Source organism: Apium graveolens, chromosome 3, assembly GCF_009905375.1.
Source record: "Apium graveolens cultivar Ventura chromosome 3, ASM990537v1, whole genome shotgun sequence".
Lineage (NCBI taxonomy): Eukaryota > Viridiplantae > Streptophyta > Magnoliopsida > Apiales > Apiaceae > Apium > Apium graveolens.
In genome coordinates, this window is record NC_133649.1 from 245,805,320 (window position 1) to 245,813,226 (window position 7,907).

A 7,907-nucleotide genomic window follows, 5' to 3' on the forward strand; every position below is an offset into this window, starting at 1 on the left:
GAACTCCATTACCAGAAATTAGTACCGGATTGAGCAATAATAAAAGTTAGCTTACAGGGTTTTTAGTTGACCAAGTACTCCAAAGTATTCTGGAATTGCACCATTGATCAAGCAATTTCTTAATATCCTGCAAAAGAAAGAAATGTTAACTAATTTTTTCAGGGAAACACATATGCATCAGACAAAATTTATGTACGACTTACAGCACATGCAAGGATTGCATATCTTTTAAATCTGGGATAGTCGATTTTCTTCCAGTCAGATCAGATATCCTCCTATCAACAGAAAGCACAGAAGTAATCAACTGATCTCAAAAGTCCAAACCAAAAATCAACTACAATGATAGAAAGTCATGAAGGTATTAAACATTGGCTAGATATTTGAGCAGTTCTTACAGTTCTATTAGATTTCTCAGACGGGAGATGCTCAAAGGAATTGGACCCTCCAGTCCTATTCCCTGCAAGTCCCTGCACAAAATTTGAAGTTTATTGAGAGGTATATGTAACCGTAGTTTCTAGAATATGTACTAACAACCAAGTAGAACCAAACTGAAGCATAATCGACCAAAATTACTCACAGTCTTGTCATATTTGTCCAGTTTCCAATGAAATCGGGTATCTTCCCAGAGAAATCATTCCCATCTATCCTACTGCAAGGAGTAGATAATTTTAAGACTCTGTTAAACTTAGAAATATACAGTATAGATGAAGTAGTACTTACAAATCCTCTAGATTCCTCAGGTTGCCAAATGTTTCTGGTATTGTTCCATTTAATTTATTTGCAGAAACAACGCTGTGACGATTGTTTGCAAGATTTCCATCAATAGATAAATAATGATAGAAGTGTTAAAGCATTATGTAATTATGTTTTAATTATGATAAAAATGTGAACACATTATGTAATAAATAAAAGCCCTCCATGAAGAACCCTTTAGGCATGTAATTGTAATTCTTACAATCTCCTCAAGCCAATCAAACTTCCAAAGTTTCGAGGAATAGGCCCTTCAAGTAGATTATCTTCCAAAAACCTGAAAAGTTCAGCTCAGATTAAGTCAACCAAAGGTTATACTTGAAATCCAAGTCATATAGATCACATTTTCACTTACAGCTCCTGAAGAGTAGCGATGTTGGCTAGTTCCTGAGGAATCGAACCTTGGATACGATTCCCCAAAAGGGATCTGCAGAAAGGAGAGTTCTAATTTACTACAACTCTAAGAGGTCATGCTAGGAAGCTTAATTTAAAGATATGTTTAGTTCACTACACTGCACAAAAAAATGCAGACAAGAAATTAGCAAGTAACACAACAAAACCATACAGAAAGACAACGCGAAGCTGACCAAAAGCTCTGGGAATGGTTCCTCCGAGGACTCAGAGGCATGAACCTCGAGTGAGAAGAAGGCCCAGATGAGAAATTCACATGATCACCAAACCTATTCATTGGGGAGATTAATCATGTATTAGTCTTATTATAAGATCTGAAGTTTCCCACATCATTCATCCCCGCGAATCCTGTTAATAAGCATCAAGTTCTTAGCAGCCAATACAGAATCATTGCTACAATAATACAGAAATCAAAATACTGAAAATAGTATCCATATTTAAGTTTTAACTAACAACATGTTATTTTTAGACACATACAAGACTCAACCAAAACTAAACCAGGTCATAGTGTTCAACAAAATTTTTGTTTTGTCAACTACAGAGCATGGCACATACATCTGTTTCAACTTTCCACAAAATTAAAGCAACATGAGCTATTTCGAACATAAATATGTGATAAATCATTAATCAGTGACAACCTTTTGCAGGAAAGATCCAGCAGACGAGCACAAACAAGCTTTTAGATGTTCATTCCTCTAGATCCAAACTAAAAGGCAAGTAAAAGGTCATAATATAAAACCAAAATAAACAAAAAGATCATAGATTGGATCAGTTTTCTTTCACATGTACTTTAACTATCACATATATATGTAGTTCCTTTTTTATGCAACCAATCAAAATTATTCTAGTAAATCTAAAGCTCATCATCAGATATAAAATTTGAAGCAACAGATAAATAACAAGAGGCAGTGATGTACTAATACTAATATCATCTCCGGCAACGTCAATTCTATTAAACATATTCAAATAAGTAAATTAGGGTTACAATTTAAAAAAAAAACAAAATTAAAAATTCAGGGTTTCGATTTTAAAAAACCCCAATTGAAAACTACTCACAGAGAATATCCTATTTCAAAATAACATAGTAAATTCACTTACCAATTCGAGTTTCTAAAATGATAACCAAGTAGAGAAGATCCTAATTCAAGCTTATCCTCTTACGAGCTTAGCATAGAAAAATGGAGAGAGATGGTGGAGATGATGGTGGTGAGTGGTGGAGATGATGGTGGTGAGCAGAGCGGCGGTGATGTTGGTGAGTGGGGGTGGTGAGTGGTGGAGATGATGATGGTGGGGTGAGAGAGTCGGGGCGAGAGAGCCGGATGAGAGAGAGAGAGCTTATGTGTCTCGTGGGGGAAAAACAAAAAGGGGGGAAGAATATTTGCTAAGGGGGGAAATTTATTTGGCTAAGGCGGAAACAAAAATAAAGTGGGCGGGGAGTGAATTTTTTTTGGAACTTTAGACACCAGTTTTAAAAGAACCGATGTTTTAAAACAACATAGACATCATAAAAATACGGGGTGATGTTATAAATTCTTTTAACATCAGTGGCAAACCTAACCGATGTCTAATGTGTGATGTCTATTGACAGTTTTCTTGTTTTCTTGGTGGATACCGGTGGAGTGCTTCACACTTGAGGAGCAACTGCTAAGGATCTCTGATCGTTGTCTCCGAATTATTTTTAAAGGTTAGATTCGATCCCTCGAATTTTTATTCATGATTTATATGCTTTTATTTGGATTTTATGTGTGTAAAAGTGTTTTTCCACGCCCCTGCTGTGTTTAAAATCCAACAATGGCATCAGAGCATAGGTTGTATGCATATAGATCTGTGGTAAAAATTTCAGAATTTTATGTGCTTGTATGAATTAATTATGATTTTTACAAGTTATATTATGGATTAATTTTGTCTGATGAGAAATCGTTTCTCATAATAATTTTGATTGTTGATCTGGGTTCTACAAGTGTTGTAGATCGTCTGGGTATTTTTTTCATAATTTTAGGATGTATAGATTTTTTATTATGAATTTTTGAAGTTCTTGTAATTAAAATTCGTAATTAAATAATTATATATATATGAATTGTATGTATATATATATTGCATCTGCATATATTCTGCATCTCTGTTGCTGTCTGTGCTGCTGTGCACGGAAAGAATAAAGGTACAGGGTACAGTACGGCATCACGCAAACCGAGGGAGAGAGAAGACGGCGACGTTCGAAAAACAGGGGAGGAACGCTCGTCGACCACGCGCGCGTGGGGTTCACGTGCTGGCGTGCCACGCGCGGTGCGTGGAAGACACGCGCTGGTGACGTCATGCTGACGCCATCAGATGACGTCATGCTGACGTCAGCAAAGGGGTCGGGCGCGTGAGGCGTGTGAAGCGCGTGGGTGCGCGTGGCTGAGTTCAGGCACACGCCTGACAGCGCGTGTGCGCGTGTCGGCGCGTGGGGACACTTCTTTTGGCGCGTGAGGGCGCGTGGTAACTCAGATTTGGGTGATTTTGGTGCCGTTGGATTCGTCTTTTCGAGACGCTTCTAATGGTATATTATATGATATTTTATGCAATTGTTTCGAACTGTTTATAGCTAACAGAAGTGTTTTTAAGCTGTTTTTGACTGTTTTAACCGCTTTTAAATGCTTCATGTGATACATAAAGATGTATAATGCTTAGACTAATGTGCTAGATGATATAACATACCTACCTTGATGTTTATTCATGTTTATATATATGATATATGTTTAGTTTATCATGCGATGATAGATTTAGGTGAACTTAAATGAACATAAGGCGCTTGTTAGACAATCTAGTATAGTGAAATTGTTTCATAACCTTAAGAATAATATTATGAATACAATCATGAGATTCTTGTGTTTATGAAACACGTAATTGAATATGAATTTTCGATATGAGAGAAAGGATGATTCTGTCAACAACAGATTTCTATCTGTAAGAAAGGGTTATTAAGTGACGCCTCTTGACAATGCTCCACCCGATCTGGGAATCATCTGATTATTGATTATTGATTTGAAATATTTAATTTAAAAGGAAGAATCTCTTTATAATATGATTATGATTGTAACGTAATATAATCCCTCTAAAATTAAATAATATCAAGTAGTAATTGGCCAATGATACAACGGGCTTGTGTCGGTCATAGCCTTCCAACATGATAGAAAAGTAGTTCTTATTTTTGAATCATTGTCGGTTCGTGCTACAGCCGAGGGCTTTGATTTCGAAATAAGAAATACTTGTCTATTACATAGAGATGTGTACATTGAATAAGAATCTAAAGGTCGGTACGTGCTACAGCCGTGGGCCTTTGGGGACTGATTCAACTATACGGAATGTTGGGTTAGACTTGACTTAGAATATTGAGTTTGTCGTGCTACAGCCGAGACTCAATTATTCAAGAGGCTAAAGTTTGATTAGGGAATAACATGAGATATAATTGACAAGAGTTGTCTGCCTATTGAACATTGCATGGCGGTTCGTGCTACAGCCGGGGTTGTGTAATGGAATGTAGGATCCCTATTCCCACTAGCATTATGAATGCTTAATTTTTCACGTAGAGGGTTGAATAAATTAGGAAAACTAGTGGGAGCCACTTATGAATAAAGACCCGATTCATATAGTGTTTTGAAATGAAATCGAATAATTGCTAAGTGTTGTTATGTGTTTATCATTTACAGATTTATTTTGTACGTTATGTCTTCTGCACTATCACTCAGGAGCATACTAGATGCTCACAAATTGACTGGTCCTAATTATGCTGACTGGCTTCGAAACTTGAGAATTGTTCTCAGGATTGAGAAGCTGGAATACGTGATTGACTCACCTAAGCCTACTGAACCTGCTAGTGATGCACATAATGATGAACATGTTGTGTATCGTAAGTGGATAGATGATGCAAATGTTGCTCAATGCATCATGCTAGCTTCCATGAACATTGAGCTACAGAAGCAACATGAGCATATGGATGCTCACACTATCCTCATGCATCTACAAGAGTTGTATGATGTGGCGGGGAGGACAGCTCGATATGAGATATCGAAGGAGTTGTTCGGTTGTAGGATGTCCGAGGGATCATCTGTGAATGACCATGTACTTAAGATGATCAATTTGATTGAACGTCTTGGACAACTTGGTTTTGCCATGGATGGGGAGCTGAGCCAAGACTTGGTCTTGCAATCGCTTCCGAGTTCGTTCTCGCAGTTTGTTGTGAACTTTCATATGGATAAGTTGGATGTCAGCCTGCCTGAACTCCACAACATGTTGAAGACTGCAGAATCGAATTTTCCCCTAAGAAGAGTTCTGTTCTTCTAATTGGTGAAGGTTCCAATCCTAAGAAAAGGAAGTGGAACTCTTCCAAGAAGAAGAAAGTAGGTGAGAAAACGCCGGTTCCACCAAAAGCTGAAGACCCCAAGAGCAAAGTTGTTTGCTTTCACTGTAATAAGGCGGGGGCACTGGAAGAGGAACTGCAAGGTTTACCTTCCAGAATTAAAGAAGAAGGGTAGTGAGACTACCGCTTCTGATTCAGGTATGTTCATGATAGAAGTGAATATGTCATTAAATCAAATTTCTACTTGGGTATTAGATACCGTCTGTGGTTCTCAAATCTGCAATTTGTTGCATGGACCAAGGAGAAGTAGGACTCTTGAGGAAGAGGAGGTGATTCTACTGATGGAAATGGAGAAAGAGTTGCTGCTGAAGATGTAGAATCATTTCATTTACATAGGCCTACGGGCAAGACTATTGTTTGAAATAATTGTTATTTTGTTCCCTCGATTGTGAGGAATATTATTCCCATGTTAGACTTGGATGGATTTTCATTTATTATTGAGAATAATGAATGTTCTATTCTTGGAGATAATATTCTTTATGGACGTGGTGCTTTAAATAATGGTCTGTATGTATGTGACATAATTTATTTCAGATTGAACAAACTAATAAAAGAAAAGGGATGATGAAAATCTCACTTTATAGTGGCATTGCAGTCTCCATTTAGTAGACATGGAGAGAGGGCTGCAAATTTGCTAGGAATGGTACACACAGATGTATGTGGACCAATGTCTACGCAAGCCATGGGTGGATTTTCATACTTCATTACTTTCATAGATGATAGATCTGGATTCAGATATGTGTTTGATGAAACACAAGTCTGAAGCCTTTGAAAAGTTCAAAGAATATAAGTATGAAGTGGAGAAATAAACCAAACATAGTATTATAATTCTTCGATTAGATCGAGGTGGTGAATACTTGAATGGAGAGTTTCTGGATTATCTCAAAGTAAATGGTATAGTCTCCCAGTGGACGCCTCCAGATTGGTATCTGAAAGGAGAAATCGAACTTTGTTAGACATAGTTCGGTCCATGATGAGCTATGCAAATCTTCCAGTATTCTTATGGGGTTATGCATTGAAAACCTCAGCATATTTACTGAATAAGGTGCCTTCCAAATCTGTTCCTCAAACTCCGTATGAGATATGGAAAGTAAGGAAACCGAGTCTTAAACACATTAAGATTTGGGGATGTCCAGCTTATGTCAAGAAAGTTGACCCAGATAAGATGGAATATCGATCCGTAAAATGTAGTTTTGTGGGATATCCTAAAGAGACTTTAGGGTATTACTTTTACACCAATCATCGGGTGTTTGTCTCCAGACATGCTACCTTCTTGGAAAAGGAGTTTATCCTTGAAGGAAACAGTGGGAGCAAAATTGAACTTGATGAAGTTCAAGAAGCACAAACTACTACAGATCGAGTGGAAACACCTGTTCTGACTGAACAACCTTTTGTGGAACAGCCCATTCATAGATCAGGGAGAGTGTCTCGCCAACCTGAGAGATATTATGGCCTTGTCATTGAGAATGACAATGAGTTGTCGATCATTGATGATGATGACCCTGTAACCTATAATGAGGCTATGAGTAGTGTTGACTCAGAGAAATGGCATAGTGCCATGAAATCCAGAATGGAATCTATGTATACGGTATACAAAAGATAGATTATAGCAGATGGCCAGGTGGAGACCTATAAGGCCATGCTTGTAGCAAAAGGATTTAAACAAAGGCAATGGATTGACTTTGATGAAACCTTTTACCTGTAGCCCTGTTAAAATCAGTTCGGATTTTGCTTGCGATTGCTGCTTACTACGACTATGAGATCTGGCAAATAGCCAGATGGTTTTCTTTCCAAGGGAAATGAAAACCTAGTGTGTAAGCTGCTGCGAACCATATGTGGTTTAAAGCAAGCTTCTCAAAAGATGGAACATTCGTTTTGATGAGACAATCAAAGAGTTTGATTTTATCAAAAACGTAGATGAACCATGCGTCTACAAAAGGGTTAGTGGGAGCGCGATAACATTTCTTGTGTTGTATTGAATTAGAGTTGACACACATAACAACATAGCAGACCCACCTACAAAGCTACTTTATGAAAGTCACTTTGATCGTCAAGATGGGTATTAGATACCAGAGTGATTGGCTTTAGTACAAGTGGGAGATTGAAAGGAATATGTCCTAAGTCCAATCGTATATTAGGATTTAGGAATAACTTTTATGTAATCTGTTTTGATTTCATTGATATTAATAAAAGACTTGTTTTGATTTTATTACGGGCTTTATCTATTTAAGTGTTTAAATAAGATATACCATAGTTTAGAGTGAAGCTTTTTATGGATTATGATGAGATCATAATAGTGAGACCTAAAAAGATGATAACTCTAAACTTAAATAGTTCCTGGTCATAG

General features: G+C 37.3%; 1 long non-coding RNA gene across 4 annotated transcripts; it reads right to left on the reverse strand.

Annotated features, from left to right (window-relative positions):
- Positions 1-202: 202 nt before the first annotated feature.
- Positions 203-1,925, reverse strand: LOC141711021 (uncharacterized). Of its 4 annotated transcripts, none has more exons than XR_012571187.1 (7): positions 1,800-1,876; positions 1,338-1,430; positions 1,106-1,177; positions 956-1,027; positions 721-792; positions 578-649; positions 203-275 (listed from the first exon to the last, which is right to left on the reverse strand). It is a non-coding gene; the product is annotated as an uncharacterized LOC141711021 (long non-coding RNA). The 4 variants fall into 4 exon arrangements; XR_012571185.1 differs by having other exon boundaries at positions 1,316-1,430; XR_012571186.1 differs by lacking the exon at positions 1,338-1,430 and having other exon boundaries at positions 1,800-1,925.
- Between the last annotated feature and the right edge of the window lie 5,982 nt (positions 1,926-7,907).